Consider the following 18594-nt stretch of genomic DNA (forward strand, 5'->3'; position numbering starts at 1 on the left):
CATTAGCCCTACTTCAGTGAGGGTGTGAAAAGTTTTAGAAACTACCTAGAAAAACTCAGGACTTGTATTTAAATTAGGATCTGAGTCAGGGTTCAGTCATGGGAAACGCAATCCACTTTCTTAAGCAGAAAGAAATTTAATCCTGGATTTCAGTACATTCAGAATTGTTGGAGAGTGATATCTGACCTCTTCAGGACTGTGACTGAAATTTGAGAAGTCCTGGCACCTGAGTTACCTGAGAAATTTATGGAGAGTGACATCAGAAAGAAGACAAACTAGATTTTTGGCCCTCGTCAGAGAAACAGCAACCAGCATATACTCAACAGACAAGATGCCTGTGTGAAGACCTCAAAATTGTTGGGAAGGTTGGAAAAGGGGCTGCCAGGCCAGGATTCCCGGCTGACCCCCAGAGCAAATGACTATCTGACCTGCCAGGGGAAGCACCCTCTACCTCCTACTGCTACTCAGGAGCGGGATGTGACTAGAAGTTCATGGACTAGACTGAACACATCACCTTAGCTGCAATCAAACAACCTAGAAAGCTCCACCACCACCACCAGAATAGCCCCTCAGCAGTCACACAGCTGGAGCCTGGACCCTGGACCCTGGGACACTGCTGAGGAATAGCTCCCATCTGCCAACAGCAGAGTAGAAGCAGCAGGAAAAACAGTCCCACCCTTATGTCCATCTTCCAAATCTCCCACACATGTATCTATTGGCAGGACTGATTTGCAAACCATACCCTGGCCACAAGGAGCCTGTAGAACATATCTTTCAGCTTTCCAACCTCTGTGTCAAAGAAGGCAAGTGGGATGGATGGTGGATACCAAGTTCTCACAGTGACATAGTCTTCCCCTTTCTGCCCAAATGCAGTATCTGCCACTTGGCAAAGCAGTTGTGAAACTCTTTAGGAATGTAGCCAACATGGTAGGGTTTGGGTTGACACCAGTCAGAGCAATGAAAGGCTGCATTAGCAGCTTCCTGTGTGAGAAGCTTCTTGGGTATGTGTTTGTCCTGTGATACTTCTTCTGTCCTCAAAGAGAAATGAACAGAGGATTTAGATTATGCCCTGGAAGGCCCCCAGAAGAACACAGTGTGATTACAGCTCACATGATGTCCCGGCTAATCTTGCCAAGTGTTTAACCAAGTTCATAGCATCTGTGGATGGTTGGATTTTAAGAAGCCTGAGACTGTGGGTCTTAGACGGCCTCTCACCAACCACCAGCTTTGAGAAGGTGGAGGATATCTTTCCTTTGCATCACAGCTCCCTTATATAAGAAGTTTATTTTCAGAGTGGACTTGGCATGAGATGAAGATTGGACAAAGCCAGTCTAGTAAGTCATACCATACCTTACTCCTCAGAAGTTTGAGATGAGAAATTTGAGAGCATGCCATGTCAGTTGAGGATACAACTCTTTTCCCCAAGTCCTCATAGAAAGACCTTGACTTGACTCTTGGCTTTAAATATAGAAGTTTGTTAATAGATTCTCATGTGTCTTTAGTGGCACTTGCACAATGCTGATCACTTTCCTGGTCCATTCAGACCTTTGCTTATCTATAGACTCAAACACAGGCTGCTTATTTAATGTTGAAAATGATAACTCCAGTGTTGAGGTTGCTTGTCCTTCTTCTGAAGATGCTGGTGATTCCCTTCTTTGTCATTTGGCATATATTATTATATTAGCCAAAAATCTCTTAACTTGCAGCCCTTAAGAGGAATGCTGTAATGCTATGTGGATGACATGGAAAGGTTGTAAGATACAGTATTAATTGAAAAAAAGCAAGGTTCAGAGTACTATATATAGTATGTATGTATGTATAGTATAAAAGCATCTTTATTTTTGAAGCACTGGTGAAATGTAGCATCAGCATTGCCCAGGAACTTGTTAGAATGCTGATTCTTAGGCCTAACCCCCGCCCCTCCCACCGCCCAGCACCCAGCCATTCTACTGAATTGGAAACTCTGGTTGTGGGGCTGGCAGTGTGACCTCCAGATGGTGAAGAACCACAGCTCTAGTGCGTCCTGTCCTGGGATTGTTTGCTACTATATGTAGTGTCCTAGGGATCGCTAAGAGTCAGACACGACTGAATGACTTCACTTTCACTTTCATGCATTGGAGAAGGAAATGGCAACCCACTCCAGTGTTCTTGCCTGGAGAATCCCAGGGACGGGGGAGTCTGGTGGGCTGCCATCTATGGGGTCACACAGAATCAGTGACTTAGCAGCAGAAGCAGCAGCTGCAGGGTGTGTATCCCCACTCCCAGGTGGCACTAGTGGTAAAGAACACACCTGCCAAGGCAGGAGACATAAGTTTGATGCCTGGATTGGGAAGATCCCCTGGAGGAGGAAATGGCAACCCACTCCAGTATCTTTGCCTGGATAATCCCATGGACAGAGGAGCCTAGCAGGCTACAGTCAATGGGATTGCAGACTGGAATCATGACTAAAGTGACTTAGCACACACGCAGGGTATGTATGGGTTTTTAACACCTTTAAAATTTGCATATGATCCCAGTAAATGAATTACTTACATTTGTAAAGGATTTTGATTTCATTCTCCCTGATTCATTGTATTCATATATGTCTTTTCTTTACAAAATCAGTAAAAATTAAAAAAAAATTAAATGTACTGAAAAATGCTAGCAACTAGAAGAAAAAAAAATATCTAGAGAACTATATATTAGGCCAAGGCTTTGCAGCCTTTGATATCCATACAGATTTCTGGGGGGCCTTATTAAAATGTGAGAGCTGATTGAGGCCGAGGTTTTGCATTTGTAACCAGCTCCAGGCCAAAGCGTTGGTCTGTGAATCACATTTTGAATGGCACACCACTGAAACATCAGCCATGGTTATTTCCTGAAGGTAAAATTATGGGAGATTTTCACTTTGTGCATTTCACCTTTGTGCATTGTTTGAATTTAATTTCTTGCAAAGAGCTATATTGGGAGAGAAGAGTAAAGAATTTAAAAATCTTTCATCAGAATTTGTCTTACTTCTATCTCTCTCTGCTCTGTAGGCTTAGCCTTTAAAATAGCAAAAATTTCCAAGAGTATATCAAAAGGAAACTCATTTATTGATCATATGCATCCCCATGCCACCCAGCTTATTGTGGATATAAATATTAAAGAGAAATGTTTTTTAAAAGTGGTGTTAGAGGGCACCTGAATAGGACTCATATTAGCTGGAATTTTTTTTCAGTGGAAAGCATCAGAATCCTAAGTAAAACAGGCTTAAGGAACCAAAGGAAATTTTCAAGAAATCCAAAGGAAATGATATTAATAGTTTCAGTCACGGCTGAATCTAAGTCTTCATCAAATGACATCCTTAGAAGTTGGTCTCTTGCTCTCTCTAAGCTCCCCTTTCCTCTGCAATGGCTTTGCCTCCATGTAGTCCCTCTTTTCCTAGGGTGGCCACCAGAAGCAAGAGGTTCTATTTCACCAGATTAGCAGCCACAGCAAGATGAGAACTCCTCTTAGCAGCAAGTCCCATCAATGACTTCTGCTGGCGTGAACTCCTCTCTGGACCAATCTCCCCATCAATCTCTGACTAGCTCAGCTTTGCCACAGTTACATTTCTGAAGAAGCCTAAGGGTGGTACAACCCCACCCAAAAAAACTGAGAGGAAGGGATGATTCCCCAGAGGAGAACTAAAATGTTGATGTAAGAACAAGGCAGATAGATATAAAAGTGAGAGATGATGTTATATTACTGTGCAGATCTTGCAGCACAGTATTCTCCTTTTACTTATTTGGAAACCAGAGTAAGTCACAATAGTAAACAGTAGACCCAAGATTTCCTATTTCTACCCCTTTGCTGTAGAAACCTCTCTACTGTGTTACCTCTTCTTCTTGGAAACTAGAAATGAATTGAATATGAAGCCTCTATAATACATGCTTACCACTGAAATGTCTTCTTAAACACTGTATTTCAGATATAAAACTTAGAGGAGCTGTAATTGCACATCGATCATCTTTGACTTTCCTACACTGACTGCTCATAGTAAGTAAGAAAACCACATTCCTTCTGTAATAGTAATTCTTGCTCCTCCTTTCCTCCTTGGGCAAACAAGTTAAAGCTTGACTAAGTGTAGCTGCTGGTCTACTTGGAAAAAGTTTGAGTCCTAACCAAGTGATTCCATGAGTGAGGTGGATGCTCTGTGGATGGAGGGGCTCACAGAAGTTTCTGATCTTCTTTTGTGGTATATTTTATCTCAGGAACTTGATTAATAGTCTAGACTTGGTCCTCCCTTTGGGCGGGCTTGCTGTCCTCTCAATTTTCCCAGGCACAGCATTATCCTTATGGACAGGTACAGGCATGCATCAGAAATCTGGAGGCTCGCCCAAAAAGTATGTCTGCTGTTTGTAAAGGAGCAATGTAGTAATTACTTATGAGTAATGCAGTGGCAGCTCTTCCATGAGAAATTAAAACTGAAAAAGAAGGCTTTCCTCTGCTTGAAGGAAGGGTATTGGGTGAGCAAATTCTTGCCCTGGGAACTCTCTCTTCTCTTTTCCCCCAAACTCTACCCCTTTATCCCCAGACATCCTTTCTTAAGCACCCTACTCTGGCACTCAGCAAGCCATAGGAATTAGGAAGAATTGGCTGGAAGTAAATAGTCTGCTTGCTCATAGCAATTGAAAGTTTTCTTCTGACGATTCTGGTTCCAGGGGAGGGAGCTGAAAATTAAATCCTGAAGCCTGCCCCATTTGGAGAGCAGCAGCCTGGCTTCTGGTGGCCACAGCAGCAGGTAGGAAACAAATGATTGTTCTTACTTTTTGTTTTTTGTAAATCATGATTTGAAGGCAAATTTCATGTTAAGTATCAATATATTGGGCACAGAATCAACAAAGGATTTAAATAATATGATTTCTGTCCATCAATCATCCCAGACTAATGAGAGGACTGATTTCTTTTTTGGGGAGGGGTTGGCTTGGGTTGACCGATATAATAGTTGAAGTCTGTACCAGGAAGAGATTCATGCCTTGATGAATTAGACAGTCTCTGCATTCTCTGGATTTTCCCTTGTAGTGTGCGTGTTTGCATACATAAGTGTCCCATACTCCAGACAAACACTCACAAAAACATAGATGATGATCTGGCCAGAAGACAGGCCCCCTCTGATGCATTGTTTTGTTCTAAATTTTTCAAGAGCCCATCAATGGACTTCTTGTAAAACACCACCATACATTTTTTAAAAAGGAAGTTATTTGAGACACCAATGTTAAATAAGTGTCAGTTACATTTATATCAGTTACACCCTCACTCTTTGGGTTGCAAAAAAAGACTTTTATATATTTTGGGGTCATGTACTTCTGTATAAGGGATATAACTTAGTAAAACTAGACAAAAGACCATAGAGGGAATATGATGAGCTGTTACAGAGTTTGTCATAACCAGATCCTGAATGTTGTAAAGATGAAATATGAGGTGTGCATGATAGAATGAAGGAATAAAGGGAATATGGAAAAGAACAAAATGGAGTTCTATGAGAATTTTCAGGTCTATATTTTTCAAAGAAACAAAGTTTGAGAGTCAGCAACCAGAGAATCGATTCTCAGAGAAAATATCTGTGAATTGTGTTATGTTATTTTTTTAAATGACCATATATTGAGGTTGCTTGTTGTTTGCCATTTTATGTGTATGTTTGTATGTGTGTGTGAGAGAGAGAAGGCACTTTCCTGATACATGGAGTTACAGATCAGTGCTGGGATTTTTTTTTTTTTTTTTTTTAGCATTAATTTATTTTATTTGTCTGTACTGGATCTTAAGTTATAGCACTTAGGATCGTCCAGCTTTGTTGCAGCATGTGAATTCTTAGTTACAGCGCATGGGATCTAGTTCCCTGACCAGGAATTGAACCCGGCCTGCTGCATTGGGAGTGTGGAGTATTAGGCAGTGGGTCACGAGGCAAGTTCAGACGCAGGGCTATTTTTCAATGAACTTCAGTAAACACTTATTATGTAAACATTAATTAGTACCTCTGTATTCTGGGCATTGTCCTAGGCCCTGGACTATATATACACACACACACACACACATATATATATATATATATATATATATATCATGCTGCATTTCCTCTTCAGTAATCTTTTGTGTGTGTGTGTGTACTCAGTCATTCAGTCATGTCCGATTCTTTGAGACCCCATGGACTGTAGCCCACCAGGCTCCTCTGTCCATGGGATTATCCTGGCAAGATCACTGGAGTGAGTTGCCATTTCCTGCTCCAGAGGATCTTCTTGATCCAAGCATCAAACCCATGTCTCCTGCATTGCAGGCAGAGTCTACCATGAGACAGGAAGCCCTCAGTAATCTTTATGGAGTTGTCTTTTTGTTGGTAACACCTAAGACAAAAGTCTTTCAGCCCTGGGATTTCTTTGGAAGGAATGATGCTAAAGCTGAAACTCCAGTACTTTGGCCACCTCATGTGAAGAGTTGACTCATTGGAAAAGACTCTGATGCTGGGAGGGATTGGGGGCAGGAGGAGAAGGAGACGACAGAGGATGAGATGGCTGGATGGCATCACTGACTCGATGGACATGAGTCTGAGTGAACTCCGGGAGTTGGTGATGGACAGGGAGGACTGGTGTGCTGTGATTCATGGGGTCACAAGAGTCGGGCACGACTGAGCGACTGAACTGAACTGAAGACAAAAGTCAGAAACCTTTACTTTACTTTCCTCTTATTTGTGTTATCAAAAGAAAGAGAACTCCAGAGATTTAGTGCAATTACTGGAACACAGCTTCTAAAGTGGCCTGATTATCAAAACTACTTGTGTACTGATCTGCTAGAAAAGCATATCTTGTCTTCCAGTTGGAAATGACAACTTGAAACCAAACAGTGCCTCCCAGCTTCAGTAAAATCCAGGGCTCTGATGCCGAGGACTAGCAGAGCTCTGCTGTCTGATTTGGGTCCTGTTGTGGGTCTCGAGTTCCCTGGCTGAGAGTGAGGCACTGGTTCTTGATAGGATGTTTGGCCCCAAGGTGGGGGCGATGCTGTCTCTGCACTGTTTTTTCCCCCAAACCCTGTGGGAGTGAGAGAGGTGGGGAGGGGGGTGGACAGAACTCCTGGCCCAGTGGAGGGGTCTTCTCCAGATGTCTCCCAGGGGACCTCCTTCTTCATTGTATATCATGTGTGAATGGCCCATGTGTGTGTGTGTGTGTGTGTGTGTGTGTTAGTCATTCAGTTGTGTCTGACTCTTTGCGACCCCATGGACTGTAGCCCACCAGGGTCCCCTGTCCATGGAATTCTCCAGGCAAGAATACTGGAGTGGATTGCCATTCCCTTCTCCAGGGATTGAACCTAGGTCTCCCACATTGTGGGCAGACTCTTTACCATCTGAGCCACTAGGGAAGCCCATGAATGGCCCCTGAGCCCTCAGCCAGCATGACTGAATCTCCTTGAAGACCAGCCCTGATGCCTCTTCTGCCCTGAGAAGCTAACTTCTAAGCTGGCCGAGACAGACTCGGGAACTAGGCTGATAGATGTGGATGCTGCACATCTGCACGATGTGCAGATCATTACATCACATAATGATCTGCACAATCATTACAGGCATACTCCCTTCCTCTTCACTTCTCCCCTACAGCTGCCACTTTTTGTGGTTGACATCAATAACACCTAATTCCTCACTCTGGAAAATGTCTGAGTCGGTCATGACAAAGCCAAGGGCAGAATCAGCAACAACAACAGAACAAAAATAATAGCACCTACCGTGTGTGAGCACTGGCTGTGTGCCAGCCACTGTGCTAAACACTTTACATACATGATCTCATTTATTCTTTACAACCATCTACGAAGTAGGGAATGCTGGGATCCCCATGATATAGACAAGGAAACTGAGGCTTAGCCATTTACCTGTTGTTGGGAGATTTACATCTGAGTGCCAGATTCTAAAACATTCAACCACAGCTGTGATGTGAATGATGATCAAGTTTATAAACACTTAAGCATTAACTAAGAAAAGATAGAAAAACAGACCTGTGAAGAGGGTGCTGGGGCAGGTGGCCCTCTGGCTCCCTTGGCTTCCCTGCTCTTCCGTGATGCCTCTGGAAAGGTCTTCGAGAGACCACCAGGGAGACCAAAGGGCTCATTCTGCTGCCTGTGGCTTCTCTCTGCAAGTGGCCTCTCATCCCTTCCTTTGAGGTCTGGCAGCCGACATTTATCTTGGTCTTTGTTTACAAACAGGGGTCATGCATCCTGTTCTTTCTTTGCTATTTGGGGCTGACTTTAATTCCAAAGAAGCATATGTTTTACTTCCACTGTGCTGGTGTTATTGGAGACAGACTCCAGCCCTAAGAGGAGTCTGAGAGAGTCTATAACCTCTTCTTTCCCTTTCTGAGGGAGTCTATAACCTCTTCTTTCCCTTTCCTTGACTTTCAGCTCATATATTCCCCAGAAGCTACCTGGAAGCTGGAGGAGTTGTCCGATAAGGATGGTTTCTGTTTCACCAACTACCACTGTTAGTACCGTTGGAAATTCCTCTGAGGAAGAGATTGTGGTCTCTAGTCTGTTTACCCGTGGGCTCCACAATTCACAAGTCATGGCACAGGCTCATTTCTGGGGAATTACTCTCACATCTTGAACGCTTTCTGTTTTCAACCTGTAGGCAAACTGTTCTGTCTCCCAAGACTAAGGATACCAGGGAAGGGCTCAAATCAGACACCTGTGCAGTTTCAGGCCTCCACAAAGAAACCATTTGATGGCCCTTTGGTTAACTAGAGCAGCACAGCAAGACCTCATCCCCTTAGACTTACAAACTATTTTTATTGTGTGACTTGGTAATGAACTAGTAAAGGATCACTTTTTTTTGAGATTTGGCCTTAACTTGCTTGTTTCCAGTTTCAAAGGGTTCCCTTTGTCTTTCATTTTATTAGGAGAGATTGAAAGGGTTGCAGATTTGAGGTAACAAAAAGGAAGGGAGCTAATATTAATTGAGCACCTACTATGTGCTGAGTATTCTACTAACCTCTGACATATGCTGAGCTTCTCTGGTGGTAAAGAATCTGCTTGCAATTCAGGAGACCCAGTTTCAATTCCTGTGTCCAGAAGATCCCCTGGAGAAGGGAATGACAACAGAACCAGGCAAGATAGAAAGGCCCATTTTCAGTTGAAGAAACTCAGGGTCAAAAAGAGTTAAGTTAGTAAGTCTGGTGGGGGTGTAATACAAACATAAGGCAGAATGCAAAGCCCAGGTTGCTTCCTTTATTCCGCACTGCCTCTACCTGATTCAAAACCCCTTCCCAGTGGACAGGATGGACTCAGATTGTTGATCTCATCTAGTCTTCTGAGACTTAAGTATGTGACACCTATTGGATGAACAAGGAAACCAAGACGCAGAGGGTGTTGCTTGGGTTAATGGAAACCAGCTTTTATTAAGATTTGATAGTTTCCTACTCATCTCAAAGATGAATGACTTCCTGAGGAAATAGTCTTCACATGAAAAGGTTCAACGGCCAAGATCCTAATCAACTGTAATCTTTGATTTTCCAGACCTTGATCTTAGCAATGTGTCTTTACTTACATATGCCCTACTTTCTGTTTCTAGCATAGTTTTCTTCCATAGACACAGGTCAGTGTCAGTGAAATGACAGGCTTGACACTTATGCTGATATAGTTTTCTGTCCTGTTTTGCAGGCCAATTTCATGTTATTGAGGATTTGAGATGGTTCAAAGATCACTTTTTTTTATTTGTCATTGTTATTGTTGTATTTGGAGGTTATGTTTTCCAAAGAGGACATTAGTGAATGAAATAATATGACAAATATTTATAACAAATCGCTGAAAAGATTGCTTTCCTCAGAAACCTTACATTGTCATCAGCAACAAACATAGGGACTTGTTTCCTCACAGTCCATGTTGGCCTGCTTTTTACTGAGCTGAAATCATTTATAGTTCTCCTCTGTGAAAATTTTGGGAGTTCTAATGTTGGAGGGTCTCTCTTCCCATCACTGAGGCCTCTACCTGAGGACCCCGCTGAGTCAGCTAACTGCCTCAGTTGCCTTCAGCCAATCTTGGAAGGAAAGTTATGACCAACCTAGATAGCACATTGAAAAGCAGAGACATTACTTTGCCAACAAAGGTCCATCTAGCTAAGGCTATGGTTTTTCCAGTGGTCATGTATGGATGTGAGAGTTGGACTGTGAAGAAAGCTGAATGCCAAAGAATTGATGCTTTTGAACTGTGGTGTTGGAGAAGACTCTTGAGAGTCCCTTGGACTGCAAGGAGATCCAACCAGTCCATCCTAAAGGAGATCAGTCCTGGGTTTTCATCGGAAGGACTGATGCTGAAGCTAAGACTCCAATACTTTGGCCACCTTATGCAAAGATTTGACTCATTGGAAAAGACCCTGATGCTGGGAGGGATTGGGGACAGGAGGAGAAGGGGACAACAGAGGATGAGATGGCTGGATGGCATCACCAACTTGATGGACATGAGTTTAGGTGATGGACAGAGAGGCCTGGCGTGCTTCGATTCATGGGGTCGCAAAGAGTCGGACATGACTGAGTGACTGAGCAACTGAACTGAACTGACTGAACTGAATCTTGAAGACCTGAAATGCCATGTTCTGTGGCCTGATGAAATTGGAGAGGGGGATAACAGGTGAGGGATAAGTTGAAAAGTAAAGAGAAATGGGTGAAACTCATGATAAATAAGTAGGTCAGAGGAGAAATAGAGGATATGGGAAAACTAGCCTCTTGGAGATTCTTGAAATGAAGATTAGGATATGAAGTACATTTATTTGTTTCCTAATTTATGTTGTAGTCAGCCTCCTGGTGGCTCCTGATGATCCCTGTACCCTGATATTAGCACCCTAGTGGTCCCTTCCCACATTCCATCAGGGTTGGTCTGTGTTACCAATAGCGTACAGGAGAGGTGATGATAAAACATACTGTGGTTTCCATTTTGACGACTTTCTCCCTCTCCTGGTTCGCTAACTCTGGGGGAAAGCAGCTGTCATGTTGTGAGTAGCACTTTGGAGAGGCCCATGTGTTGAAGAACTGGTAGTAACAGCATCACAACCACAGTAGAATCCAAATGACACCTCTGCCAGAAAGCCTGTCCCATCTGCTCCACTCTATTCCTTGTTAGACCATGGATAGATATTAGTTATCTGTTGCTGTAGAACAAATCACCTCACAGTAATGGCTGAAAACAGCAATGATTCATTGTTTATCAGGCTTTTTTATTATTATTTATTAATTCTTTGTCTAGCTGAGTTGTTCTTACTATGGTTTTTCCTGGATCTATTCATTTGATTGTAGTCAGATGCAGATTTAAGATGGTGACACCCTCACATCTGGGGCCTAAAATAGCAAGGGATGGAACAGCTAGGGTGGCCTTTCCTTTTGAGTTTTATAAGAGTGTGGTATTCTCAAAGTACCAAGAAGACAAGAATAGAAGCTGTAAGGCCTCTTAAGGTCTAGGTTTGGGGATATTGCACAATACCACTTCACCACATTCAACTGGACAAAACAAGTAAAAACACGGGCCTAGATTCAAAGGGTGTGAGGAATAAACTCTACCTCTTAATTAGAAAATTTTAAATAATGTGTGGTCAATTGTAATCCATCAAGTTCATCCCATGGTCACAATTATTTAAATTCCTCCCATAGGAAAAATACACTGCCCTCCTAAGACCACTGAGATCTCATCCAGTGACCCCATTAGACTCAAAGGCCATGATCTTGTCATCTGAATCTGGTACAGATATAGATAGGGTTTCTCGTGGATAGCTCCTCTGCAATCAGAGATTAAGGTTAGTATTACAGCCTAACAAGTCCTATGTATTTCCTCTAAATTCTGCCTGTAAACTGAACCATACACCCAACATAAAGTGTTGAAACAGGGGCATGGTAACCCCAATAGATACTCCCATTCAAAAATAACACAATAGGAGACAATAGCAGTAATTGTTGCATAGAATAGCAATTCTGAAATCTATCTGGGTACATATTATCAGGTTTTCCAACTCAAGCAGGCAAGCTTTCTTGATAAGGGTCTAGGTCTTCTCTGGATTCAGTCCTCTGGTTCTTGGCTCCATCTTCTGAGATGTCATTTCTTTTTTAATACAAATGGCCTATAATTGCAGCTAAGCAGCTTTCTCAGCCTGCATACTGATTGTAGAAAGTTGGGTGGTCTAGAAGTCTCCTATCATTTTAGATAATTACTTGAATCTGACAGGATTCCTTTAAAAACATTATGGATTTTCTATGTACCTCATTATTGTTCATTTCATTAAATAAAATCTATACCTAAGATACTTCTTGGGACAGGTCTTTTTCTACACTAGTGCTGTCTAATAGAAATATAATGTAAGCTACCAATATGAACCACATACGTATTTTTTAAAGTTCTAAGAGCCACACTTTAATAATGAAACAAATGGAAGTAATTTTATTAATACATTTTATTTAACTGAATATATCCAAAATATTACCACTTCAATGTTGTAATCAATGTAATGAATTATTAATAAGGTATTTCCCTTTTTTCCTACTATTTTTTAAAATCCAGTGTATATTTTACACGTAAAGTACCTCTCCATTTGGATTAGCTGCACTTCAAGTATGCATGCAAGGGCCATGTGTGGCTAGTGGCTACTGCACTGGGCAGCCCAGCTCCAGATTACTCAGAGCTATTTTGAGATTAGGCATCTATTTATCTTAGAAGTGCTTTTGTCTAGTTGAAAAGATCTACTCAAAGTCTTTTAAAGGTCATAATAAAGGGTCTTACAGCCACAGTCTCGAGTAATCTTTACTCTGAGACCATTTCTCATGTTGAGAATCCTTTGCCATCTGGAGAGGATGGAAATGAGGAACTGTTTTATTTCTAAACCCAGCAAGTTCCAGGTCCTCCCAATTTCCTCTAAATTCTTCTTTTAAACTCAGTGGTTCCTTCTTTAACTCATCCTTCTCTCTTTGCGTACCTTTTTAAGCAAAGTTTAAAAAAAAAAATCTATTGGCACTTCCAGCATTAAGCCTGAAAATTTCTTTAGCTCAGATCCACAAATTTATTAGATATGTGTTTTTTGCCTTACAAATGACTATAGATTATAGTTTTGAAGATTGTTTCAGCAACTCAGGTGGCCCATTTTCAGCCTCCAAAAAGAAATTCCTAACTGCCCTTTCAGCCTCTGCCAACTCTCTAGTCCCAAAGCCAGTGGCTCATGTTTTTAAGTTTCTGTTATGGAATCACTGTACTCACTAATTTCTGTTTTAGTTATTCTTTGCAGAGTAACAAATAGCCCTAAAACTTGGTGACAACAATAATTTATTGTTTCTCATGATTTTGTGAGTTGACTGGCTCTTTTAATTGCTGGTGTTACCCGGGCTTGTTCAAGTTAACTACCTTCAGCTGGAAAACCAGCGAAGGGTGGGGATCAACACAGCCTCTTTCTCCCTGTGCTCTTGCATCCTTAAGGAGGCTAGACTTTGTGACATGGAGGTGGCAGCATTCTAAAGGTACAAGATTTAATGTATAAGCATTTACCAAATTTCTACTAATCTACATTTCTCGGTCCCATTGGCCAGAGTAAGCATGTGACCAAGTCCAGAGTCAATATGGGAGGAGTTACACAAGAGCAAGGGTCCTGGGAGGAATGTTTAGTTGAAGAATAGCTAATGTAAATCTCTTATAGGTATCTTATGGATTATGTGAGAGGATTTATACATAAAGCACTTTTTAGCATAGTACTACTGCTCTAAATCTGCCCAAATACCCACAGGCAGACACTGGAATTTGGTTCCAAAGTTGCTCTTGTTTCATATTTGGAAAGATCCATCCATGTTCTTGTCACAGCCTAACAAAGACCAAGGGTGGAGCAGAGGGAACAGATTATGTCTAATATCAGACACTGTGCAAAAGACATCCACTGTGTTCTCTCATTTAATCCTCAAAGCAGCCCATTTTACAGATGAAGAAATAAGGCACAGAGAGACTAGTTAATGGCCCAAGGTCACACAGAAAAAAAGCCTGGTCCTGGGCCCAGGCAGCTTGGCCCTGGGGGCTGTGCTTGTCATCACTTGTGATCAGTGTTGCACAGCTGTGTACACACAGGGACAGCAGGAGAAACAACGAAAATGCAGGAAAACAAGGCCTGGGGTGCAGAAGGAATCAGGCAGCATCCCAGTCTGTATATTTTCCCCCAGTGTTTGGCCCTTTGGGTTTTCTGTAGAAACTCTTCTTCTAGAACCCTGACTTTTCTTTGGCCATCAGCTTTCCCATTCAGGACAAATAGATAGGGAGGGATTTTTTTTTCCCCCCTAGTTGATCTTATTTGATTCTCGTATCTGAACTGAGCTTGTTAAGTTGAAAATCTTCTGATATATTATTATAATAATGGCTTGGTAGCCCTGAATGGTGGCCAGAGTGTGCCGTGTCTCAGAAGAACTTGGCAGGGCTCACTGTCACCCCAGTGGAGAACACACAGATCCCAGCAGAAAACAGCCACTCTGGTTCTGCTGCTGTTGTTTCAAGATTAATTACATGTGAAAGCACCAAGTTTGCACGGTGAGAAAGAAGCAGCAGCTCGCATTCACAACTGTGTCTTTTAAAATCTACCCGAATGTTGCTGGTGTTGCACTTTAAAGGGTTATGGCAGTTACACATTTGGGGAAATAATGTGGAAATGTTTAAGAAATAAACAGTCTTCCCAGGTGGCACTAGTGGTAAAGAATCTGCCTACCGATGCAGGAGATAAAAGAGACAAGAGTTAGACCTTGGGTTGGGAAGATTTCCTGGAGTAGGGAATGGCAACCTACTCCAGAATTCTTGCCTGGAGAATCCCATGGACAGAGGAACCTGGCGGGCTACAGTCCACAAGGTCGCAAAGAGTCAGACATGACTGAAGCGACTTAGCAGGCACAGGTGAAAGTACTATAATGGAGTGTGAAAGTACTATAATGGAGTGTGTATAGAGAAAAGCTTTGAAGGAATCGAGATCTGTGCTACTCAACTACTTCTGGAGTAGTTTTTGTTTATGTGAACACTGAAGGGCCTGGGTAATTCAGTTAACAGAGAAAGAAGGTTTATGAAGGTAAAGCAGCATGGAAGCCATGGAAGATGCTGTGTTTACACAGATAGGTGTGAGTCACTCACCTTCCGTGCCCTGAACTTGGAAGCCCATACAGTGAGCAGAGAAGCAAGCTGTTTCGAAGTTAATTTCTATTGCTAGTGTCAACAGTCTCAAAAGTGTTGCCTTACATTACAAAGCTCTTTTGATCTTTGATACTGCCGGGATTTTTGCCATGAATACTTAAAGGAGCCTTGCCGGCTTCTCAGGGTGGCCTATCATTAAGGAAACTGGTGCCCCAGGGAGTTTCCCTCTTCCTCCTTCATAGAGAAATCATTTCCTCTGCCTGGGAACTCTAACCATTTGGACTTAGAATTGTGTTATGGACTGAATAAAAGATTGGAATCTCTCTGTGTCCTGTTCCCTCTTGCCTTGCCTCCTCCTTTGAGGTATTTAGTGAAAGAAAGCGTTAGTGTTCAGTCATGTCCAACTCTGCGATCCCATGGACTGTAGCCCACCAGGCTCCTCTGTCCATGGAGTTCTCCAGGCAAGAATACTGGAGCAGATTGTCATTTCCTCCTCCAGGGGATCTTCCCGACCCAGGGACTGAACCTGGGTCTTCCACATTTCAGGCAGATTCTTTACGGTGTATCTTGTGTAGGTTCAGCACTGGATGGGAGCCGTTTGTTCCCACGTTCTGCGTTGTTGCTTCCCTGCGTAAGTGCGTGGGATATGTTCTCTGTGCCATCCCCCTACACCTCAGATGCCTAATTTATTTAAGAAACCTTTCATTTTTTGACTTGCGGTTAATGACATCCATATATTTGTAACAGGGAAAGCCATTCAGTAATACAAATCGTGGAGCAAAATATTGTTTTTCAGATACATGCTTTCTAGTTAAGTCCTTACTACTGAAATCATAGAGGCGTTGCTTGTTCGTTCATCAGTTTTGGTGAGTGGGGTGCGTCCACTGCAGACTCATTTCCTGATGTGCATGGAATGATGTCCACTGAAGCAGTGGGTGTGGTTGGCAGTCCCTGTCTGATTCCCTGGGCACAGCCAGGGCTGCTTTTCCAGATGCAGTAGGCATCCCTGATTTGATGCAACAGACAAAGAGGGTTTGAAGGGAGCCAGGGAGAAAAATAGACAGGATTAAAGGTAAAAAAGAGTGATTTCTAGTCGAGTCAGAGTAAGGTTTTCTGGGTCTGAAGACAAGCTAGAATGTCAGCTGCTGAAAAATGAAGCTGAGAGCTGACACACATCTCCATCCCTGAAGACTCTCTGAGGCAATTTTAGTTTTTCTAGATAAATATATATTAAAACGCTGAAGATGAGAACCTACTGTATAGCACAGGGAAATCTACTAAATGCTTTGTGGTGACAAAGAGGGGATATGTGTATACATACAGCTGATTGACTTTGTTGTACAGCAGAAACTAATACAACATTGTAAAGAGACTGAACTCCAATTAAAAAAAAAAAAAGATGCTGAAGAGAACAAAGTAGGCTAAAATGACCCAGATTTGTTTTACTGTGTCTCTACTTAAATTTAGACAGCCACTCCCTGTCCTTTTAATTGAGCTGTTCAAACCATAACTGAGAAGACGCCCAGCTGATGGCACCAGGATGCACCCCCTGTTCCTCTTCAGGTCCCGGGGCTTAAACCTGACTCCTGGAAGTAAGTCTCTGGCTGCAAAGCTCTGTCTTAAGGCAAACTAAAGTTATAAATGCTTTCTTCAGAGGCTGGCAGTGCTTTGAATTTTGGATCTCTAACAGCGGAGCAGAGCTCCCAACACAGGGCAGGCTTGGATGGTGGTTTGTTGACATGACCTGGCAGAGCTCAGAAAGGCTTTGGTCCCCCAGATCTCTCCCACCCAGTTGCCACACCACTAAGAAGTCATTTCTTTGTGTTAACAAATACCTTTTAAACAAAGGCTTACTGTTTGTAACATAAGAGAAAAAGCTTTTTTTTCCCCCAGTTTTTATATGAATTGGCTACATTTGATCTACTCTTTCCTGGTAATGAGCTGGACACCTCTGAGAGAAAGAAAAGGGGCTCACCAGCTGAGGACAAGGACAAAGCAGTCATCTGGCTGTCTAGCCTGTGTGAGGGTGTAGGGACCCCTTAGGGAAGGGCTCCTGGCAATCAGTGTGTGGATTCTGTGTGCCCCTAATCCCCTTGCCTGTATCCATGGCCACAGCAGCTCTCCAGGGTCCCAAATCTATATTTACACTTTCCCTTTGGCTGTATCAATCCAAAGTCAAATGGTCATTTAAGTATAGCATATTCAAAATGGAATCCATCTTTTCTTCCCTTTTTTTTTTTTGGCCAAAGTTCATACCTTCTCTTCTGTTCCAGTTCTTCCTGAACTTCTCCCCTGCTTCTCCAACTCAGCTACCAGTCTTGGAAATTGTATGTCACCAATCCTCTGCTTCCTGCCTGGCTGCTCTGACCCCTTTCCAGCTCGCAGCATCTTCACACAGACCATTTCAGCAGTCTTTATTGGTCTTCCTGCTTCAGCTGCTCGCTCCCACTTCCTTTCCTCCTTCACACCACTGCCAAAATGAACTTTGTAAACACGCATTTGATCACTGCTGTCCTCCAAAACCCTTCCTTAAGCTTTGTCATCGCTATAGATAATCTAAACTCCACTGTACAGCACAGAGAGCTCATATAAGCCTGGCCATCCCGCCTCCTGGTCACCCTGGAACCCAGGCCTCAGTGACTTTGCTAATACTCTTTCCTCTGCATCAGATGACCTTTTCCTACCCATCTTGCTGTCACCATTTCATCAAATCTAAGGTAACTATCTCCTCCTCCCTGAAGTTGTCATTCCTCCAAGCTGTCCCTCCACCCCCAAAACACTTGAGATGGTGCTGCTCCCGAAGCACTGACATTCAGCACAGTCAGGGCCCACACACTGGAAGTGCTCCACTGATGCTCATCATTGATGAAGGAGATGCTAATGGAGAAAGAACTCCAAGAGATGACAGAGAAGAGGAAACACTGAACACTGAGTTCAAACAGCAAATAAGATCTATCATTTAAAACCATCAGACTAAAAAAGATGAAAAAGATTCATAATGCTGAGTGTCCAGGGTAGGGGAAGGGGAGGAAAATGAGTGGCTTCATTGATTTTTGGAAGGATGGAATATTAGTAGAGCTTTGCTTGTGATAGAAAAATTTTGAAAGGATGCATCAGTACCTTTAAAAAGATAAGCAGATTTGACCCAACAATTCTACATTGCAGAATTCATCTTAAGAGAATGACCTGATAAGGATTCAGTGATGTTTATATAAAGACCCTTGTTTCCATCAGCAATAATCTGGTGATAACTGAAATCATCTAACTACAGGCAATTGATTAAATAGATTACAGCACATTTTTATCCTGGGTTATTAAACAGCTGTTAAAAATAATAATATAGTTCTATACTTATGAATGTGGAAGGATAATATTTGTGATAAATTATAGGGTAAAAAAATTTGGTTATAAAAATATATGCATCCTATCATCTCCCATCAAAATATAGTATAAAAAATCATGAGGAACGTGTGCTATCAGGCCAACCATGCTTGTTTC

At 42.4% G+C, this 18594-nt stretch overlaps 1 long non-coding RNA gene across 1 annotated transcript in view; it reads right to left on the reverse strand.

Moving 5' to 3' along the window:
- The window catches only part of LOC104990261, a 48572-nt gene extending 40453 nt beyond the window's left edge, over window positions 1–8119 (reverse strand). The window contains exon 1 of the long non-coding RNA XR_825489.1: window positions 7978–8119. This is a non-coding gene — a long non-coding RNA (uncharacterized LOC104990261). The remainder of the gene's footprint in view (window positions 1–7977) is intronic.
- Between the last annotated feature and the right edge of the window lie 10475 nt (window positions 8120–18594).

The sequence above is a fragment of the Bison bison genome, unplaced genomic scaffold, assembly GCF_000754665.1.
Source record: "Bison bison bison isolate TAMUID 2011002044 unplaced genomic scaffold, Bison_UMD1.0 scf7180017864174, whole genome shotgun sequence".
Lineage (NCBI taxonomy): Eukaryota > Metazoa > Chordata > Mammalia > Artiodactyla > Bovidae > Bison > Bison bison.